Source organism: Vicugna pacos, chromosome 10, assembly GCF_048564905.1.
Source record: "Vicugna pacos chromosome 10, VicPac4, whole genome shotgun sequence".
Lineage (NCBI taxonomy): Eukaryota > Metazoa > Chordata > Mammalia > Artiodactyla > Camelidae > Vicugna > Vicugna pacos.
In genome coordinates, this window is record NC_132996.1 from 35,952,706 (window position 1) to 35,972,769 (window position 20,064).

The window sequence follows — 20,064 nt, forward strand, 5'->3', positions numbered from 1 at the left end:
CATAACTCTTTGTGTGGCCTTGGCTAAGATACTTGTTCTCTTGGGGGCTCACTTTCTTTATCTGCCAGACTATCAGCAAACAAGCTAAATCCCTGGCTTCTGGGCTAGAGCCCCTTAAATCCCTCCTGCCTTGGGGCAGGATTAGCCTCAGAGGCTTGGGAAGGACTGAGCCTTCCAGTGGGAGCCCAGTGGCTACACTGTGGAAAGGACAAGGCTTGACATCGAGGGTCTTAGGGGTTTTAGAATTGTTCTCTCACCCAGAGAGTGATTCATTCTGCAATGAAAGGGTTCTCTTCCCATTCCCCTTGCCTGCTTTGGGATGAAATTCCTGAAATGACCTTGGGTTTGGGGCACCTTTCCCAGCTCCCATTCTGTACTCCTAAGCGGGGCCCTGGCCCCTGCCCCATGCCCAGGGTTCTCCTTTTCCTACCACCTTCCCCTCTGGCCCTGTTTACTTAGCTTTCTTCTAGTTTTCCTGCTTCAAACCCTGGGCCCAATCTGCCCAGCTGGGGCAACCTTAGTGGCACAAACATGTATCCCGACACACTACATCCCCTTTACTCTTAAGATGCTATCCTCAGCCTTATCCCACGTAGCTCCCTAGTTTTCAACATGCTTATTTAAGATGGCTGCATAATATTCTAGCAGGGGAATGTCTTCGGTAAGCCGTGAGCTTGTTATTGGGCATTTAGATTATTTCTAGTTTTTGCTCTTTCTGCTAATGCTGCATTAAGCCATCTTTGTGTGTTAACAGAATCATTTCATTAGGTTGGCATTTATCCAGCTAATGGCAACGGCCCAAGATAAGATAGAGAATCAGAACTTTTTTTCCCCAAGAAGAACATCATGAGGATATATTAAAATTTTACTTTAAATGCTAGGAAAGTCTTTGTTGTGTTTCCATGAATGAAAAAACAGGGCAACAGTAATGTGAAATTAGATGTCCGTGAAAGGCTGTGTGTTTACAAGTAATACATGGCTTGTTTGTTCTGAAGCGTGGGTGTGAGCTCGGTACATTCTTTTAAGGAATCATCTACCTGCTCAAATTGAGGAATTGTGTCACCCCGTATTTTGGTGCTTTGTTTAAAACCATAACAAAATAAAATAAACGATGTCGTCTTAAGGTTGTTTTAAAGCGTGAAACAAGAAACAGTAAATAGGATTTTTGAGGGAAAAAATATGTCTTCCCCAAGACAAGCAAGCCTGTTAGAAGTCCTCTTAGCAGTGCAGGCAGGCTGTGAACTTGCCAAAAGGATCCGGCCTTTTCTTGGCCAGCAGTAAATGGCTAGAATGAAACCGGGAAACAAACATCACTGACTTGGTCCCCTGTACTCTTTTTAACTTGAAATCTGTGTTGCCTTTGTGGTGATGAGGAAGGCTTCCTCTGTCCTGCCGATCTGTTGTTGTTTCAGCCTCTGTTGATTGTTATGTAGACCCAGGCTCTAGGCTTTGCATTTCAACTTAATCCAGCAAGTGTTGACTGAGTCTTTACAATGTAGAATAAAAATTTGGGAAGAAACCCAAGGCACCCCTATTTCTGAGGAGCTCATGAACTGAGAGTGGGAAGGATAAAACAAGTCTAAAACTGATGGTTACTCAAGGGAGATTAAGAAGAGGGCCCTGAGAGAAGTCAGCCCCACGGCCTGCTGAGAAGGAATTCCATCTCATTGGGCAGCTGGGGTCAGGGGGATATAGAAAGGTGTTGAAGAGTGGTGCTTTGGTCAGCACCTTACAGACTGGCTGAGCAGAAGCCTGGACATTCCTAGCAAAGGTAAAGGCCAGAGTGAGGTGGAAGGACACGGTGGGTATTTGGAGTTTGGCAGAAACAAAGGCTCAGGCACAGTGGTCATATGCATACACATTTTATGAAGAGAGTCAGGTGCAAGGCATGATTCTGAGAGCTTCATCTGTATTAACTCATTTAAGCCCTGCAGTGACCCAAGCAAGGTACTATCATTGTCTCCATTTTACAGATGAAGAACTGGGCATAAAACAATGTATTAACTGCCAAGTGCTGTAGAGCTAAGACCAGACCCAGCTGATCTGGCTGCAGAATATCTGCCTCTAACCAGGAAGCTGTCCTGCCTCTGATAGAGGGAAAGAACAGGGACTGGAACCAGAAAGATGGGTAGACGCCATATTTTAGAGGCTTGGGGTACCCATGTTTATAGGTACAGAGGTGGAAGAGGGGCCAGAGTTGGAGATGAGAGGGACTGCAGCTGTGGGTATGGGGGTGTTTGGTGAGAGCTGTAAGGGGCCACAGGAAGGAGGAGTGTCAAGGAGGAGGTTTGTCAACAAAGCCTAGCACTGCAGAGAGTCCCAGGAGGTGAGATCTGAGAATAGATCTGAGCCAACAAGAAAGCCGAGAGGGCCTGTGAAGAGGGGCGGCTGGGCTGCAGACACAAGGAGATGCAGCCTGGGCTCTCCTGACTGCACGGTACTGTTCACTTCAGGAGGATCTGTATTTTGAAGACAGTGAAGCAGATGCCGGCATTGGGTATCATCGTCTGGGTCCTCTTCTCAGTAGAAAGAGGCGAGGATGACAGAGAGGGGCAGGTGAGAGCTGGCACCGCTAATTTGGCAAACCCAGTGGCTTTTCTGCAGCCTAATGATTTCTGAAAGCTGTTTGCTATGCTCAGGCACAAGTGTGACTGCCTCATCTGAATGCAGTAGCAATCGCTAGTTTTCCTGGAAAATTGGGCCCATGTGGGCTCTGTGTGTGGTTTATTTGAGTTCCATTTTTATAGCCTTATTACCTTGTCCTCATGATGCAAGAGGCCTCTCTTTTCTCAAGCTTTGCTGTGAAAATTGTTTCTTAAAAGGCACAAAGTGATCTCTCATCATCCGGGTGGTGCTCTCTCCAGAACAGCGCTTTTCTGCAAACTCGGCACACGGTTTTCATCACCCCGGACACCAGTTGTCATGTTTTCCTGATCGCTTGCAATTTACTGAGAACTTTAAGGCAGCTCTTGAATCTCACTACCTAGGTGTTTGCCACGATTTCTTCCAGAAGAGTTTGTGTATGTAAATATCCATTCATTTCCTTCCTCTGATACGTGGCCCTACCAGTGACCTTGCAAGGGCCTGACACCCAGTCTTGTCCTCTGGCTCTGGGTTGATAACAGTGGCAATTAGCACTTCTGGAGCCTGAGCTGTTACCAGGCACTGTATTAAAAGATTTATGTTCATGATCTTAATTATTCCCAGTCTCTGTAAAGAAGGTACTATTGCTTTCTCTCATTTTACAGATGAAAAAATGAGTCTGGCAGAGGTAGAGTAACTTGCCCCAGGTCACACAGCTAGTAAATGGCAGAGCTGGGCCTCCACCCAGGCCTTTCTGACCTTGGGGCCCCTGTAGTCTATTCATTCATTCATTTATTCATTCATTCAACAGCATGTGATTGTCTACAACATGGCAAGCACTGTTCTAGACCCAGGAGATACAGCAAAGAGGAGGGTAGGGAAAGCAAAAATTCCTGCCTTCGGCTTACATTTAAATTTGAGGAGATAGAGAAAAAATAATGAATAAAATATACAATATGCAATATGGTAATATGGACTATGGAGAAAAATAAAGCAAAGAGGACAGCCAAGAAGTGTTGGGAGGATTTTAAATAGAGTAATCAAAGAAGGCTTCATTGAGAAGGAGACCAAATTGTTAGGTTAAGTAGCAAACAGACCTGCAAATCTCAGTGTATCAACCTAAGGGAACTTTATTTCTCTTATAGAGACAGTCCAGTGTGGCTTCTTCTGGCAAGCCGGCAGCCTTCCTGACAGTGACTGAGGGACCCACGCTCCTTCTGTCCTGTGGCTCCACCCTCTTCAAGGCCCTCAGATTCCTTTCCATTCAGCTGGAGGATGAGGAAAAATAGAGGGCTTTGTGGGGAAGTTGTTATGGGCCAGTCGGGAAGAAGCATGCCACCCTGTACCCACTGGTCAGAACTCAGTCACATGTTTACTCCTAGCTGCAAGGGAGGCTGGAAAATGTAGTCCAACCACATGCTCACAAGAAAAAGGAGATGGGTTTTGGTGAACTCATATCAGAGTGGCTACCTCAGCGAATGAGGTGAAGTGAGTCATGGGTTTAACAGGGGAAGAGCATTATTCCATGGGAACAGCAGATGGCTAGAGTGGAGTGAGGAGAAGGTGAGGATGTGGTGGGACGTTAGGGCAGAGAAGTAAGGGGGCTAGGCCATTAAGGTCATTGTGAGGACTTGGTTGCACTGTGAATAACAAGGAGAGCCAGGAACACTTCAGGGTTTAGGAGGAGAAATACTTTGGTGTGAGTTACATCGTGAAAGGATCACTGACTGCTGCATTGAGGGAGAACACAGGGAGAGAAGTCAGAGTCTGTCATGTCATGGTGAGTGATGTGAGCAGCCAGGCCCCGAGTGGTGGTGGTGGTGGTGGAGATGCCGAGATCTATTCTGGAGGTGGAACAACAGGTTTTGATGTGGGATCAATGGGGGGGGGGTGACAGAAAGAGAAGAATTAGGATTGTTCTGAGATTTGGGCTTTAGTTAAATGATTATTAGATCACTTTCTACCCTCAGAAGTAAATAGAGGGAGAAAAAGATATCCAGATACCCTCTGGACCCTGGCCTATCTCCCGTAGCCTCTTCTCCACAGCACTTTCTTTAGCACAGACAGGCAATTCTTTTCCATAACTGAGTTTTCAGAGGGAGGACATCTGTAGCTCCTCCCAGTACAGAGCCTGGATGGGACAGCACTGGCTGTGGTCTCACATCATTGCCTGGCATCTTTGGGCTGAGCCTTGGGGCCCCCTTGGACTGATGCGGAAGGAGCCCAGTGTCCCCTCTGGGTGACGGAGAGATGCCTGCAGAGGCCACTTCCAATCCCTGCTGTCTGTAATGTAAGAACATAAATGTGTTCGGGAGTCGGAGTGGAAACAGTTTCCCTGGTTCTTCCTTGGCAATCATAACCCACCAAGGCAGAAACAAGAGATAGAACTTTTTAGCAGACAGTGATCTCATTAGGAGCATAAAGGGGAAGAAAGTCTATTTTAAACAGAGCAAGGTATGAGCTGTGCCAGTAAATATTGCATGCTTACTAGGTGCTGGGCACTGGAGAGTGAAACAAATATACTGTTCCTGCCCTGCTGGCAGAGTAGACCCATGTGGCTAAACCATAGAATGATTTGCTGGAAAAAACTATATTTACACCTAAGTCTGTTTGTTTGTTTCTTTCTTTTGTAATTGTAAATGGTATTGTATTTTTAATTTCAGTGTCCACATGTTCATTGCTAGTATATAGAAAACAATTGATATTTTAAAAATTTTTATCTTATATCCTGCATCCTTGCTAAACTCACTAATTAGTTGTAGGCATTTTTTTTTTTGGTATATTCCTCAAAATTTTCTATCTAGACAGTCATATCATCTACAAATAGAGATGGCTTAATTTCTTCCTCTCCAATCTGTATGTTTTATGTCCTTTTATTGTCTCCTGTGCTGGCTCCAACTTCAAGCACTCTGCTGAATAAGAGTGGTGAGAGTGGACAGCATTGCCTGTTCCTAATCTCGGGGGAATCATGCAGTCTTTGACCATTAAATACATGGTTAGTTGTAGGGTTTTTTGCAAATGTCATTTGCACTGTACTGTATGGGTGTGGGAGGGACCATGGGGTTTTCTGTGGTATTTGGCTGAAACAGAGTGGTTATTATCTAAAAGTTGTCCGTCTTGCTTGAGGGAGCAAGCTTTTGTTGGAGTCTCTTTCTGTCTGTGCTTGTTGGCATTTCCAGGTTCTTTAGCTCCAGATGAGTTCTTACGGGTCTGCCTTCTTCACTCTGCCTTTCAGAGTCTCCCTGTATTTGTTTTACCCGTCACATGCAGTGGTTTCTGTTGTACATGGCAGGTGGAATGGGGAAGAGTACGTCTACTCTATCCTTTCAGAAGTGGAAGTGGTTGGGAGAAGTTAGAGAATTAGGTTGAGGCCAAGATGTAAGGCCTTCATACCAGGGGTTTGGCTTTGTAGGTGGTACGAGGGCGATCAGAGGTTCAACCCGACAGCAGTGTGGAGGCATGATCGGGTGCGGGGAGTGGCAGAGAGACCCGGGGCCCGGGGAGGAGAAATGATGAGGTTCTGGACTATGATGGTAGACATGGGGCAGAAGGAAGAAGGGGAAGTCCACGTGGGCCACAAGGAAGGACGAGGAGACTATGTGAGTCTGAGGTTTCTAGCTTGGGCAACTAGCTTTGGGGTTGGGGAGATAGGGGAGGGGTGTAAGTGTAGCAGAGTGGGTCTATTCCAGGCCTTTTAGAGCATTTCTGGAAGATCAGACTAACTGTGCTTCCCTTCAGGGCAGGCTCCACAGGGGAAGCCTGGCTGCTGTGTAAAAACCCAAGGAGTGTGATTCTGGGCCGAGGACACAATGTAGAGAAAGGCACACGTACAGGAAACATCATGGTGGGCCTGCTGGGATTCCAGCTATCTGAGGGTAAGGGGTAGTTATTGGTTCCATGACTAGGAAGGATGCTGTAGGAGTTCACAGAAGTGAGGTTCCAGAATGGGAGTTGAAGCTCCTGGTGGCCCGTCTGGCACCTTCTGTTCTTTGTGTGTTAGCATCAGTCTTTCCCACTGCAGACAGGCCACCCTCCCTGGAGGTGTACCACTGCTGACAGCCCCAGTGGAGCAATTCCAGTGAAAGGAGAACTCCTTTCACTGCATCCATGTATCAATTCTGGAGAAAGGCTCTGATTGGCCCAGCTTGGGTGAGGAGCTTGTCCTCTTGGACCTATCACTGTGGCCAGGAAGTGGACTACTCTAACCTGAGCTGGATGGTTTACCCACCCCCACTGGGTCAAGTAAGGTCTTTTTGAGAAGAAGGCAGAAGAAAAGCATCTAGGGAAGATTAAAAAAGAATATTTACTATGGCTTACTATAATATCTTTTGAAAAGTTTATAGTATGGCAATGTAGGGACTCTGCAGAGTTTTAAGCAGGGGACTTGATCAAATTTTTTCTTAAAATCATCACTGTGTGAAGCTGTGGTTGGACGTAAGTAAATGACAAGAGCTGGGAGACTGGTTAAGAGGCTGTTATTGTAGTTCCGAGGAGAGCCGATGAGACCTGAGCTAATTCGAGTCCTTGGACTCTTATTTCATTTGGACTTTACCTCCAGCCACAGGGAGGTCAAGGAGGGCGATCAAGTCTGGAGACAATTAGGTGAGCAGAGTTTGGTGACCAGCTGGAGGGTCCAGGGAGAAGGGGGCTTCAGGAGGAGTCAGCACCAGCACCAAGGGGGTAATAACTGTCCTCTGGAAGGCTGGCTTTATCTTTGGAAACTAGTTATTAAGTGGTGGCAGACTTGACATATCTTTCTTACTGTTTCTTAAGAAATATGAATGTTCGTGCCCTAACTGGAAAAGGAAGCTTACTGGTTGTATTTTTCTCCCTTTAAAAAGTTTCCTTTCTTTAAGGAACCAGCTAATAGGATCTGCATCAGGGCTACCAGTGGAGAAATAGGTGGTTGGGAGGAGGACCCTGGCCTGAAGACCCTCCCTCCCCCACCAGCCTGCCCCTGGGTCTGCGGGTCTACTCTCGAAACATTCATCCCTTTGACATTGTCCCTGCTAGGAAGACTTTTAAGGATTTTAAGCAAAGAAATGATATAATCTGACTTATGTTGTAACAGATTCCTTCCTGTGTTGAAAATAGGGTATGGGTGGAGGTAGGAGTGACACCAAAAATAGAAGCAGGGAAAGCAGGGACACCAATTAGGAGGCTATTGCAATCATTGCAATCATCTCGGATGGTAATGGTGGAGGAGGTGAGAAGTGGTCACATACTGAATGTATTTTGAAGGTAGAAGCCAGTTTTGGTGAGGATTGGATATGGAGTAAGAGAGAAAGAAAGAAACAGGAGTGAGAATGACTCTAAACCTTTGTCCTGGGCAACTGGAAGACTATTAAATTGAGATAGGTAAGACTCTGGGAGGAGCAGGTCAGGGGGAAGGTCAAGGGTCTGTGTGAGACATGTCAAGTTTGAGACATCAAACAGATCTCATGTGGACCTCCTGTCCACTTGACATCTTACTAGAAGCAGGCAGTGGCATATACTAACCAGGAGTCTGGAGGAGAGGTCCCAGCTTGGAGAGAAATCTGCACAACCGCAGCATGTAGGTGATATGAGGCTAGGTGAGATCACCCAGGGGGCGACTGAAGGTGTACAGAAGAGAGGAGAGAAGGACCGAGCCCTGGGGCACTCTGACAGTGAGAAGCAGGGAGGTGAGGAAGAACCAGCAAAGGGAAGAACAGCCAGAGAGGTGAGTGGAAAACCACGAGTGCTATCCTGGAAGCCAGGTGAAGAGAGCAGTCAAACAGGACAGAATGGTTAGTAGCAAAAGCTGTAAGATGAAGACTGAGACTTGCCCATTGGATCTAACAACATGGAAGAGAGGCCAAATGCATGCTTTTGGACCCAAGCATAGCCTTTCAGATAAGTCATAGTCCCCGCCTTGAAGGAGAATACAGTTGTGCAAAAAAGGGTCATTTAAGATTGGTTGAAATAAGTCTGAGAAAGATGTGAAGATAGTACCATGGGCATCCAGCAGAAAGGGACAGTACTTTGGCTGTTGTGGAGAGGGTTGAGGTCAGATTCACTCACTACTTTTTCATTCATCCATTCATCCACTCCACAAAAACTTTTTGGGTACCAGGGCCTGGGAAGAAGAGAGAAGGTCGAGTTATCATTTACGGGGTATAAAGTTTCAGTTTTGCAGAAGAAACGAGTTCTGGGGTTGGATTGTGGTAGTTGCACAACCATATGAACACATATAATACCACTGAGCTGAACACTTAAACATGGCTAAGCTTGTACATTTTATGTGTGTTTTACCACATCCCTCCTCCCCATACATATATACAAAATCAGAGAGGAGGAAAAAAAATCCTTACTGGGCCCCACCATGACCTTGGTCTGGAATATGATGTTTGAAATGGAGGCCATTTCAGTAGAAGGGGATAGCGTGGAGAGAAGGGGATGAAGGAAGTCGTCCAGCTGGAAGGAATGCTGAGAGAAGGGACTGGCCATCAGTCCTTTCTGGATTGTAGGGGCCACTGGGGGAGACCACATGAGCTGAGGCTGCAGTCAGGCTGGGCTCATTGGTGCAGGCCTGGCAGCCTGGCTATGGAGCTGGGCTTGCCTTCTTGGGTTCTGGGAGCCTCTGAAGATTTCTGCCCAAGGGAGTGTCATTCCAGAGGTGTGCATTGAGAAGATTAATTCCATTAATCCTTCTTGTTAAACCGTTGCCTGTTAAAAGCAGTAGGATTGAAGCACTCATTTCTGTGATGAAAATTGTGGCCTAGCAGAATTTTAGATACCCAGGCATGTGTTAATGGATTAAGTAGGTTATTTTTCCACCCATTTTACAGATATATTTTGAGAACTGTCTAAATTCCTGTAGTATTCTAGGCAGTAGGGGTAAGGGAAGGGATGAATTTACCAAATCTCTGGATAAGCCTACAGTCTGCGGACCCCATTCCCAAACAAATTATACTATACTGTGCACTGTGTTACCACTGTGTTCCATGGGAGCTGAGAAGAGGAGGTGCCTGGCCCATTTAGGGCCCTGGGGAGGCTTCCAGGGAAACACTGTCCAGAGGATTTGAAGGATGAGCAGGATTTTCTAGGCAGAGGAGCAGAGGTAAGCATCCTGGGAGGACGGTAAATCAAAACTCATTTGGAGTTGTAAATTTAAAGAAAATGTATAAATACTCTCTTTTAAAGCTAAACTCTTATTTCATTGGCTTTTAGGTGGTGCTGGCTAGAGTGCATGCTTTTGGACCCAAGCTTAACTTTTCAAATGTGGAATGCTAGGCCTTCATTGGTAAGTTTGTCTGATGCCTTCCAACCGAATTCTGCTATCGAGGGATTGGTATTTGGAATGAAGGGCAAGGTGGTTATCATTGGCACTGCTCTGGGGAGTTTACAGAGCCTGGACCTAGAAAAGCCTACGTACAGGTGGGGGAAGCCACAGGAGAAGTGGATCTCACTGTAGGTTTCTGTGGTTGATGCAGGGAGAGAGGCCAGAGGAGGGACATCCCGGGGTGCAGGGGATGGACCCAGCTGGCCTCCCGGCAGTCCAGGGAGGAGTGCAATCAGCTTTTCAGGCTTGAGAAGCTTTTCAGGGTATAAGATGTAGAAAGTGGGCTCAGCAGCAGACCCACAGGAGCAAAAACTTAACCCAAAAGGAGTAATGGGCAAGAATTTTGGCAGGATTTGCTGGTGACTATTCTAGACCAGGGTTAGCAAACCTTTTCTTTCTGTAAAGGATCAGATGGTAAATAATTTTGGCTTCATAGGCCACGCGGTCTCTGCCATAGCTACTCCACTCCACCACTGTAGCCTGCAAGCAGCCACAGATAGTATGTAAATCATGGGTGTGGCTGAGTTCCAGTAAAGCTTTATTTGCAGAAACAGGTGGTGGGCTGGATTTGGCCTGTGGGCTGTGGTTTGCCCACTCCTTTTCTAGACCCTGAATGCTGGGCTGAGGCACTTGGACGTTGTCCTGAAGGCAGTGGGAAGCCATGGAAGTTATTTTGGGCAAAGAAGTGACATGGCAGAAGTAATATGTTAGGGACATTCATCTGATAGCTGGACAAGAGGCACGGGCCCTGCTTAAAGGCAGCAGCAGCAATCCAGGCATGAGGTCATGTGGTTAACAGTGGTTAAAATGGAGCCAAGGACCCATAGGAGAGATATTGTGAAGGGGGGACTGTAGGACTTAATGGTCTTCTTAAACTTTAAGAGCCAAAGAAAAAGAAAATTTAAACTTGAGTGAACGTTCACAATGGTACCATTGGCAGAAATGTAGGTAGAAGGGGAGTAGATGCGTCCAGTTTTAGATACACTGACTTCGAGATGGCAGTGGTTCATCAACAGGAACTGTCCAGTAGACAGTTGGAAATGTGAGGCTGAAGCCTGAACTGAGAAGGGTAGGCCTGGAGACACAGAGCAGAAGCCATAGGATTAAGTTCTCCCCATGACGAGCAGAGGGCCGAGCCTTGGGGAATGTGTGTAATTCTGGGATGGGAAGCAGAGGGTGGAAGAGAAGCAGAGGCCAAGGAGGAGAGAGTCCCAGGAAGGGAAGAAGATGGGGCAGCAGAGACCAGGGAGAAGGGACCTGAGGGGAGGCTGCCGAATCGGTGATGAGGTAGTTATGGCCAATCTTGAGGAATGTGATGCTATGAGACGGGAAGTGGGGAGGAGGCCAGGTTGCATGAGGTCAGACATAAATGAGGGATAAAGAATCAGAGACGTTAGTGAAATAGACCACTTATGGAGAGTTTAGGTAGTAAAAGGAGGGAGACACAGAGATTTCAGCATCTGCATGCCAAAATAACCTTTTCTTTAGCTTTGAGGCAAGCAAAGCGTGCTGTGACCGGTTCTCACGCCCTTCTCCGGAGCCAAGCTGTGTCTGGGAGTCTGTGTGTACCTCAGGCTGGCGATTGTGCTCTTGTGCGTTCTTTGAGGTGTGGTGTTCAGAGCTCTGCCCAAACTTGCACCAACGGAATCCAGCCCGTGTTTGGCCTCTTGCCATGAGACAAGATGTGATGTGCTGGGGAACGAGTTGCATTTGCCTGAATTGGAGGAGATGGTAGGGGAGAGCAAGAAATTGAAGTGGAACTCCTTACTGCAGGGTCTGCCCAAGTGTGAGAATTTGAGATCTTTCCTCAAGTCACTTAACTAGATATCAGTGTAAGCTCTGAGTATTTGGAGTGTGTGTTCTTTGGTTTGAATTCTGAGTAGTTTTTGGCTAGGTTTTCATGAATATAACAGTTAGAGAGTGAGTCATAAGAGCAACAGGTGGAACTGGTTTGGAGCCCCTGTTTTATGAACTCCTACCGTGTACCAGGCACAGTGCTGCGTGCTCCACAGGTATCGTTGGCTTTCATCTTTGCAACAGCCTACGACAGGCGAGTTAGTGTTCTCTCTTCAGCAATCAGGAAATCAGGTCGCAGAGAGGCTGAGTAGCTTGCCCAAGGTTACAAGGGATTTGAACCTTGATCTATCTGACCCCTGGTTTATGTTGCTTTTTGTTTTCTCCCCACTAAGTCTCAGATTTCTCCTCCTGCTCACGTAGAAGGACTAGACACAGAATGAGCTCTTAAGGTTAAATATTCAGAGCCTATGGTGGGTGGTTCCACTTCTTAGGAGTCTCTTAAAAGGGTGGATGAAGTGTAGGATCTCTGGAAGAGTCTAAGACCAAACACTTACTTTAACTGTTCCCCCAGCTAACATTTTCCTTTAGTTGGAGAAGATGACAGTCTTGGGCTTGGAAAGGAAATCTCACTAGAAGGCATGACAGTCAGATTCCAGTCCTGGCTCTATGGCAGTTAAACAATCTGCTTTTTGTTTAAATAGTTGTATTTCTCTCTGTCTAACTCCAGCTTCAGACTCCAAGGACAGGGTCCTATTTTGTCTTGTTTCTCTCTGTCCCCCAGCACCCACCCTGGTGTCAGGCATGTAGCATGTGCTCACTAAATATTTGTTGCTTCTTGTGAGCTGGGCTACCTGGGACAGGAGCTCAACCTCTGTGTGCCAGGCACTGCTCTCAGCACCGCAGTTACAGAGGTGACACAGGACAGGTTCTGTCCTCATGAAGCAGACGTGCTAGCCGGGGAGACAGAGTAGATGGACGAGATGTGCAGTCTAAGGTCAGGCAGGTAGGATAAGTGCTCTGGAAAAAGTCATAATCATGCTCTTTGGGGTGACCACAGATATGTCAGCAGAGCTGCCCATACCCCGTGGTGATGCTTTTGCTTGGCCATGGTTGCTAACACCTAGCTAACTGCTCCCCACAGCAAGAGCTCCCTCCTGGGTCCAGAGGGGCCTCATGTCTCTGGCGGGGCGACGTGCTCCCTCTTGCACCGCTGCGCTGATTCTCTTTTCTCTGTCTCTAGCTTAATAAGGTTTTGCCTGATCCCTTTCTGGTCAGTCCAAGTATTCTCCCCGGGTGAGCTCATCCATGCTCACCTCTGTCCTGAAGTCACCCAGGTCTGCATGTCCAGCCCAGAGCCCCCTCCCAGCCCTCCCTCCTGGCTGCTGTCCCACACATGGGCACATCCAACTCAGCCCTTGCCTGGTACCAAATGTGTCCCTCTCCCCAGGGTGCCTGCCTTGGGTGGGATGACACCCCTTCAGTTGTCTTGACTGCAGGAGTTGTGCTTGGCTTTGTCCTTTCCCTCAGCTGTCATCTTCCATTGGTTACCTCATCTGGAAGAGACCATCTTCTAGTTTGTCACTCCCTCCATTCTCCTCCCTCCCCACCCCTTCATTTAGGACTTCTCGTTGGGATCGTTTCAGTGGCCTTGTCGTTATTCTCCCTGTGTCCGCGTTTGTCCTCCCTCATTCCACCCCTGCCTTCCTGGCAGCGTGATGTTTCTGTCTCGCACATCTGTCGTGCCTTCTTCTACTTACAACTCTCCAAGAGCCCCTCATTGCTTATAGAATAAAACCTGAGCCCCACGTGCGGGCCTGCAGTCTGTTCATAGTCTGGCCTTTGGCCACCTTCCCTGATTCACTTTTTCCCTAACCCGTCTTTCTAACTTCAGCCCAACCTCCCAACGGCCATCACCTCTTGGTGCCTTTGCCAGAGCTGGGCCCTTTCCTGGGAATGACCCAACCCCTGCTCCCCATTTTGGTAACTTAGCTCAGGTTTCTGCTCTTCTGGACACCTTCCTTCCCCTCCCTGCACTTCTCTGTGACCTGGAGATGACCTTCCTGCTGGCTCCCAGAACACACTGCATTTGCTCTCTTTCCCAAAGCACTTATCAGCCTAAGTGTTGATTTAATATCTGTTATGCTCAGTAAACTGAGCTCCTTAAGGGTGGGGCATGCATGTGCGTGCACACACACACACAAAATCTCTGGGATCTCGGTGCCAGCACAGTGTACCTGGCTCAGGAAGTGTTTGTTGAAAGAGGGAGGATAGCAAAGTCTATTTGTGCAGCCAAACAACAGATTTATAGCGTGATCAGATGTATTAGAAATTGGAGGTTCATTGGCTATTGTGTTGAGTAGGGCCTCCCCTTTGTTGTGGGCCTGGGTCTGTGGCCGCCTTCTGTGTCTCCCTGCGTGTTGCGGCCTTGGGACTGTAACGTCTCTATACTCTTTGCCTCTTACTTTTTTATTTTTAACTCTGGTTGTTGATGGGATAGTAAAGCAATTCAAAATGAAAAATAGTCCATTAAGGAATGCTTAGGAATGAGGTCCACCCAGCTTCCTGGACGAATCCCAAATTTCCTAAATTAGCCAAAATAATGATTCTTGCTAACTGCTGACAGCTTTTTCGTCGCATAGTCCAGCTGAGAGTGCTCTTCTGGCTGGGGGATGAGGATAGCTTGTGGTCCTTTTGGAGGTGCCCGACAGCATCTTTATCTTCGTTTGGAGCCTTGTCAAGTCCTCAGTGAATACAAGGAGTAGCACATAGGAAGAGGCTCTGAGCCCAGGGGTGCCAGGTCCGTGTCTGTGTTCCGCTCAGCAGCTGCGTCAGTGCGCCTAGGCACTGACCTGCACCTTCTCACGTTTTCATGTGGGGCTTGCAGCTTGACACTGTTGCCTCTCCTTCCCTTTCTGGTTCTGCCCCAGACCTGGGACATTGTGCTGAGAACGCAGCTTTTCTTCGTAGTGATCTGGGAAGAAGATTCCTGGAAGAAGCTGTTCTCATCCGAGAGGTATCCTGCTGGCCAGCGTCTCCAGGGGCCCCTGGGGCTGCTTTCCTTGCCTGGGAAGACTGCTGCTGCTTGCCTTTCAGGGACTTTCCAGAAGCCGTTCCCTTGCAGGGAGTTCATTTTCCTTCCGGTTTGCCTGGTTCATGCCCATCCACCCTTCAGATATCAGCTGATTTGTCTCTTCGTGGGAAGCCTTCCTTCCCTGACCTCCTCGATAAGAAACCCAGGTCTTACCATCACCATTAACCTTATCACTTCATACTGCTTACTGCCTGCTCACCGTGGGGCAGGCCCCGTCAAAGTGCTTGGTGGGGCTCCACCTAGTGCTAAGGCCTCAGTAGGCATTGCTGAGGTCAGGGCTATTATTACCCCAAAGATCCCTTTCCAAGAGACAAGGCCCAGATCAGTTGGGGGCGTGCGAGCAGGGTTTGCCCCTGGGCACCCGCCCAAGGCTGAGCTCCTACCCACTCTGCTGTGCTTCATGGGCCCCTCTACCTGGCATTCAGCAGCCCATCCTCCCTCTCATCCCAGAGGCCGTCTTACATTTACTTGTGTGGTTATAGATGAATGAGTGTTCATTCTCCCATTGGCAGCCCCGTCACCTCCAGGTCGACAGGAGCATGACCTCAACACTAAATTGACAGACAGCCTGCCCGCCCAGACAGCGGCTCACCTGCTGGTTCTCCTGGCCCCTTGCATCACCAGAGTCTGGGCTGTGAATGTGAAAGGGGCTTCCTCGGGCCCCCTACAGTTTAGCCTGCACCCTCTCTTCCGTGTTCATGTCAGAGCCAGCAGTGCTGAGGAAGCGTCTGTGCTGGACTGGCTGCCTTTGTCTTTCCTCCACCTGCAAACCCATCCTCATCCTTGTGTAAGGAGGGGGACCCTTTTCTTCCCTCAGGACACAGCCTGCACCCTTCCTCTGCTCCTCTGGACCTGCACACACTCTAGGGATGGCTCTGACCACCCCGGGCTGTCCTGACCTCTGTGCCTGCCCTCTCCGTCCTTCCAGAGTTGACTGGGATCAGCCCTGGTGTGGCCTCTGTGGCAGGGCAGCCCCCTGTATAGTCAGGGCTGAGGGGGCTACAGAGGAGGTAAGAGGACAGAAGTTGTTACCCTAAGAGCAGCTGCTCGTGATTCTGAGTATGAATGTGCATGCCTGTGCTGGTGAGTGTGTATGGGTGTGTGTGTATTTCTTGCTCAATGTTTTTACATACATGATTTATCCTTGTGCACACTAGAGACCATGTCTCCTTCTTTCAGGGGCCCAATATAGGGCTTTGAATAGTAGACATTACAGAGCTGTTGGCCAAATAGATCTTTCCTCCTCTCTAGCCGAAGGCGCCTCCCCTCTCCCTGACCCCCACTTTGGTACCTCGGTGACCATTTTGCGGGGTTGTTGTGACTATCAGGGTCCCCTTCCCAGACCTCATTCAGACAGCAGTGATGTGAAAGCCCCATCTAGACCCCAGCAGGCTGGCATGGTACCACGCTACTCTGCTGGCAGCAGGGAAGCCCGGTCCCCCAGGGACACCTCACCAGGCCTCCAGGGCCCTCCAGGGCCAGGCTGGCTGAGCTCCAAGTGACTCACACTGGTTTTGAGTGGGAAAAAATAAAAAATAAAAAATGTCTTCTGACCAAGTGGAGAAAGTGGGCATGGGCAGGGTAGGGGAAGCAGGAGGACCTTAGCCATGCCTTGAGTACATTTGCTGGCAACAAACTGAGATCAGCTTACAGTGGACAGACAGATGGCCTCTGGGCCGCTGGCACCCAGCATACTGTTCTCAGCCCTGGAGGCAGACCTGCTTCACAATATCAGCTCTGTGCCTGCTAGTGGTGAGGCTTAAGACAAACCGAGCTCTCCAAGCCACAGTTTTCTCACCTATAAAATGGGTCAGTGATCATAGTAATCATCTCTATGAGGTTCTTGAGAAGGTGAAATGAAACTGTGCTTCACACTATACCCAGCATGTAGAAAATGCCAAGTATCTGTTATCATTTTAGTGTTGTTTTTAAAGTAGTATTGTCAATAACTGCAAGAAGACTTTGGACAAGATACAAAGTCTAAAATGCAGGTAAAGGCTGTGAGGAGTAAGTGAGATGGTATGTAGGAAAAGCACTTGTGAACTGCCGATTGTGTGCGGATGTTATTAGCACAAATACATCTTTTATTGTTTGGGCTTTGAGAAAAATGACTGAGCACAATTGTATGGTGTTGAGTCTAGTTCCTTGTTATTTTTGTTTTTTGTTTTGGAGGGAGATTTGTCAGACAGGCCTTTACTGGAATCTTGCCCAGGGCTGTGTGACCACACTGGTGATCCCAAGTGCCAAACGCCTGAGTGGCACCTGGCACGCAGGAGCAATTCTGTGCTTGCTGGTGGTATTATCAAATTTTTTGTGATAATATATGTGGCCTAGTAAGTTCTTGTAAGTTAATTGACAATAAACTGTGGGCATTTGCTTGGAACAGATTCCCAAGAATTTGCTTAAGAAATTCTATCAGAGTTTTGTGCCTAGAATAGCTGAGTAAATTTAAGCAATTTATTCAGAATTTGACATAGACAACTACTATTGTTTTCTCAAGTATGTTAGAAATATTTTCTTAACATCAAGTGCTTGCCTCTGTTGTGTTTATCTCCATCCCATCCCATTACCCTGCTTCTTCCCATCCTTCCCAAAATAAAATCGAACATAGATTACAACAATCTTAAAAAATATGGATACTTTTAGGCAGAGGTTGAAGATTCTCTACTCACTGGCTGCATCTGGCCTGCAGATGTATTTCTTTCAGTGCTCACAATGTTTGAAAACTTCTACATTAGTGGCTAACATTTAAAAATTGGTAGGTTTTGTCTAGAGATCTGGATTTCCAGCTCGTCACGAAAATGCGAAGGTCTAGCAGTGTTGGGTCCATCTTGCCTCGTGGCGGTGCTGAAATGTGGCAGTGCCTCTTACGGGGACTCATTTCTCACTTCCCTGGCCCCGCTCCCCCCACACTGGTACATGACCTGCAGCTAATGGAGATTCTAGTCTGTGCTAAACGTAACCAACTCCAGACACTGCGTCAATTCAGAATTCTTTTCACCAGCAACTCTGACCATAGAAAGGAAGATTATTTCACCCACTAAGTGAAGTTGTCATTTTTATGATAACCCCATGCTATAGTTTTATTTAGGCTCTTTTGGGTTTAACAGAGTAACCTTCTCTCTTCCCTGTGGGGTTTCCTCATTAACAGTTTTTAAGAAGTCTTCAGCAAGACTTGTAAGTCAACGTAAAATGCTGGCTATTGCAGAATATAACTTTTGATTGTCCCTATTTAAGGGAGGTTGAAAACAAATGACCTGCTGTAATTTAGTAGTTTATGATGTTGTAAATTTGAGCAATTAAAGCTATTTAGTCCTTTTTATTAGCCATCTCTTTGACATAGTTGTAATTTGGCAGAACCCTTATTGAAAGAGGAGAGGAGTTGGAGATTCTCAGCACTGGAGACCATCCCCATCTGTAGTCTCTTCTCGGGCAAGCCCATGCCCACTCCTGGCCAGTGAGCACGCACAGGACTGGTGGCCATATGCAGGGACAGGAGAAGAGGCGCTGTGTCCCACAGTGTTTACTTTAGGGGAGCAATTTTTAAAATTATTATTATTCTATGAGCTTTTAATTTTTTTTGTTTTTGCCATCATGAAAGTATACACTCATAACAAATTCAGACACTGAAGTGCATTAACTTAACTTCTGTGACCCACGCCTCCCCCCCACCCCCCAACTTCCCTCAAGAGAGGCACTTTTGAGACTTTGTTGGGTATAACCTTAGACTTTTTCATTAGTTTGTATCCCCCTAGCACCCACCTCCTTTGCCCTTACCCTAACCTACATGCTTTTTTGTTTGATTTGTAGAAATAGAATTTCTCTATGCATATAGTTCTGCAGTTTTTATTTTTTTAGCCAACTGTCAATTAGTAATGTTTTTCTTTTCAAGTCAATATGTACAGATAAATGTACCTTATTATGTTTAACAATTGTACTCCGTGGTATGGGTGCATTTTAAATATATTTAATTATCCCTGTATTGGTAGACACCCAGGTTGTTGCTGATTTTTGCCAGTGCACCCACTGCTGCTGGGGAAATTGTTGCACCCACCTGTGAACTTTGGTATGAGATTTTCTGTGGTATAGACGCCTGGAAGTGGGAGTTGGGGCTTAAATAGTTTGCTTTGAAAATTTGAATCAATATTGCCTAAGTGTCTTCCAAAGAGGCTGTACCAATTCATGCACCTCCCAAGAGTATCCAATTATGGCTTTAATGATCTAGTTTTTGCTTAACCATGCATGAGAAAAGTAAACTTTAAAAACTCACAAAGATGCCATCAAAATGACACATTTATCTTAGAAAAGCATTCGAAATATATGTCTGCAGGTTTAATTAAAAGATTTTCATACTATGATTTTGGTGATGGTTCTTGTCCTGCAAGGTGACAAAAATGTTCCCCAACTGTTGTAACCAATTTAATTATTAAGTACTTACCTGAGGATTTCAGTTGTGCCAGGCAGCCTTTGGAAGAATAACAGCCAAATCACAGCTTCCTTTTCCATGACTCTACCAGGGTCGCCTTGTCTTTCCTACCAAGGGCTGAGCCCTATACAAAGGTCAGGTTAGCATTTAAACAGGCTATACCAGGGAGTGCCAGGCCTTGGGGAGGGGGAGACGGCAGGTGATGTGGTGAGGAACGCATGGATTCCCAGCACCCCTCCTTATATATGACAGGCTCTTTTTTTCTTCTTTTCTTCCTTTACATTGACAGGATCTTCCCGCATGTATTGGCTTATAGCGTCCCTACGACCTCCCTGTGAAGCAGGCCCTCCCTTGTTCCCCCATTTATATATGGAAACACTTGGGCCCAAAGGTCTGATCTGGTGAGTGTCACACAGCCAGGAAGGGTCAGTGCACTGGATGCAGATCTTCTGACTCCAAATATGGTGGAATCAGATCCCTGTGAGGCCAAGAAGTAGCTCTTTGCCTACAGGACACTATGGAAGTTTCCTTTACTGAGCTGGGGGGTGGAGAAAGGAAAGGGAAAGTGACATGCCCAGACTTCCTGTGGTCACTTCTGTCCACAGCTTTCTCCCAGCAGTGCTAACATTTATGGTTATGTTCTCAAATGTTTCCTTAGCCCTTGGGAAGGATCTATGAATTCTTGACCAGGGGCCTGAAGTGATCAAACATAGTTGAGAACTGCGGATCCAGAGTATACCTGCTTCTCCTTAAAGGGAACAGGTCTCTGGAAATGGTCAGCTTCTCACCTGCTAACTGCATGTGAAATTTTGAATTCCATCTTCTGCAGAGAACTCCTCTCTGCCTCTCTGACCTGGTGTCAGG

The 20,064-nt window shown here is 47.1% G+C and overlaps 1 protein-coding gene across 5 annotated transcripts in view; it reads left to right on the forward strand.

The window, feature by feature from the left end:
• BMAL1 (basic helix-loop-helix ARNT like 1) overlaps nucleotides 1–20,064 on the forward strand; it is a 98,151-nt gene that overhangs the window by 20,612 nt on the left and 57,475 nt on the right. For 3 of the 5 annotated variants that reach the window (XM_072969531.1, XM_072969535.1, XM_072969533.1), the window contains exon 2: nucleotides 9,775–9,847. The exons of 1 other annotated variant lie outside the window; for it this stretch is intronic. The gene's annotated coding sequence lies outside the window, so the exon portion shown is untranslated. Of the gene's footprint in view, nucleotides 1–6,888; nucleotides 9,665–9,774; nucleotides 9,848–20,064 lie in introns of those variants that run through there. One more of the 5 variants, XM_072969532.1, reaches the window with a different exon arrangement.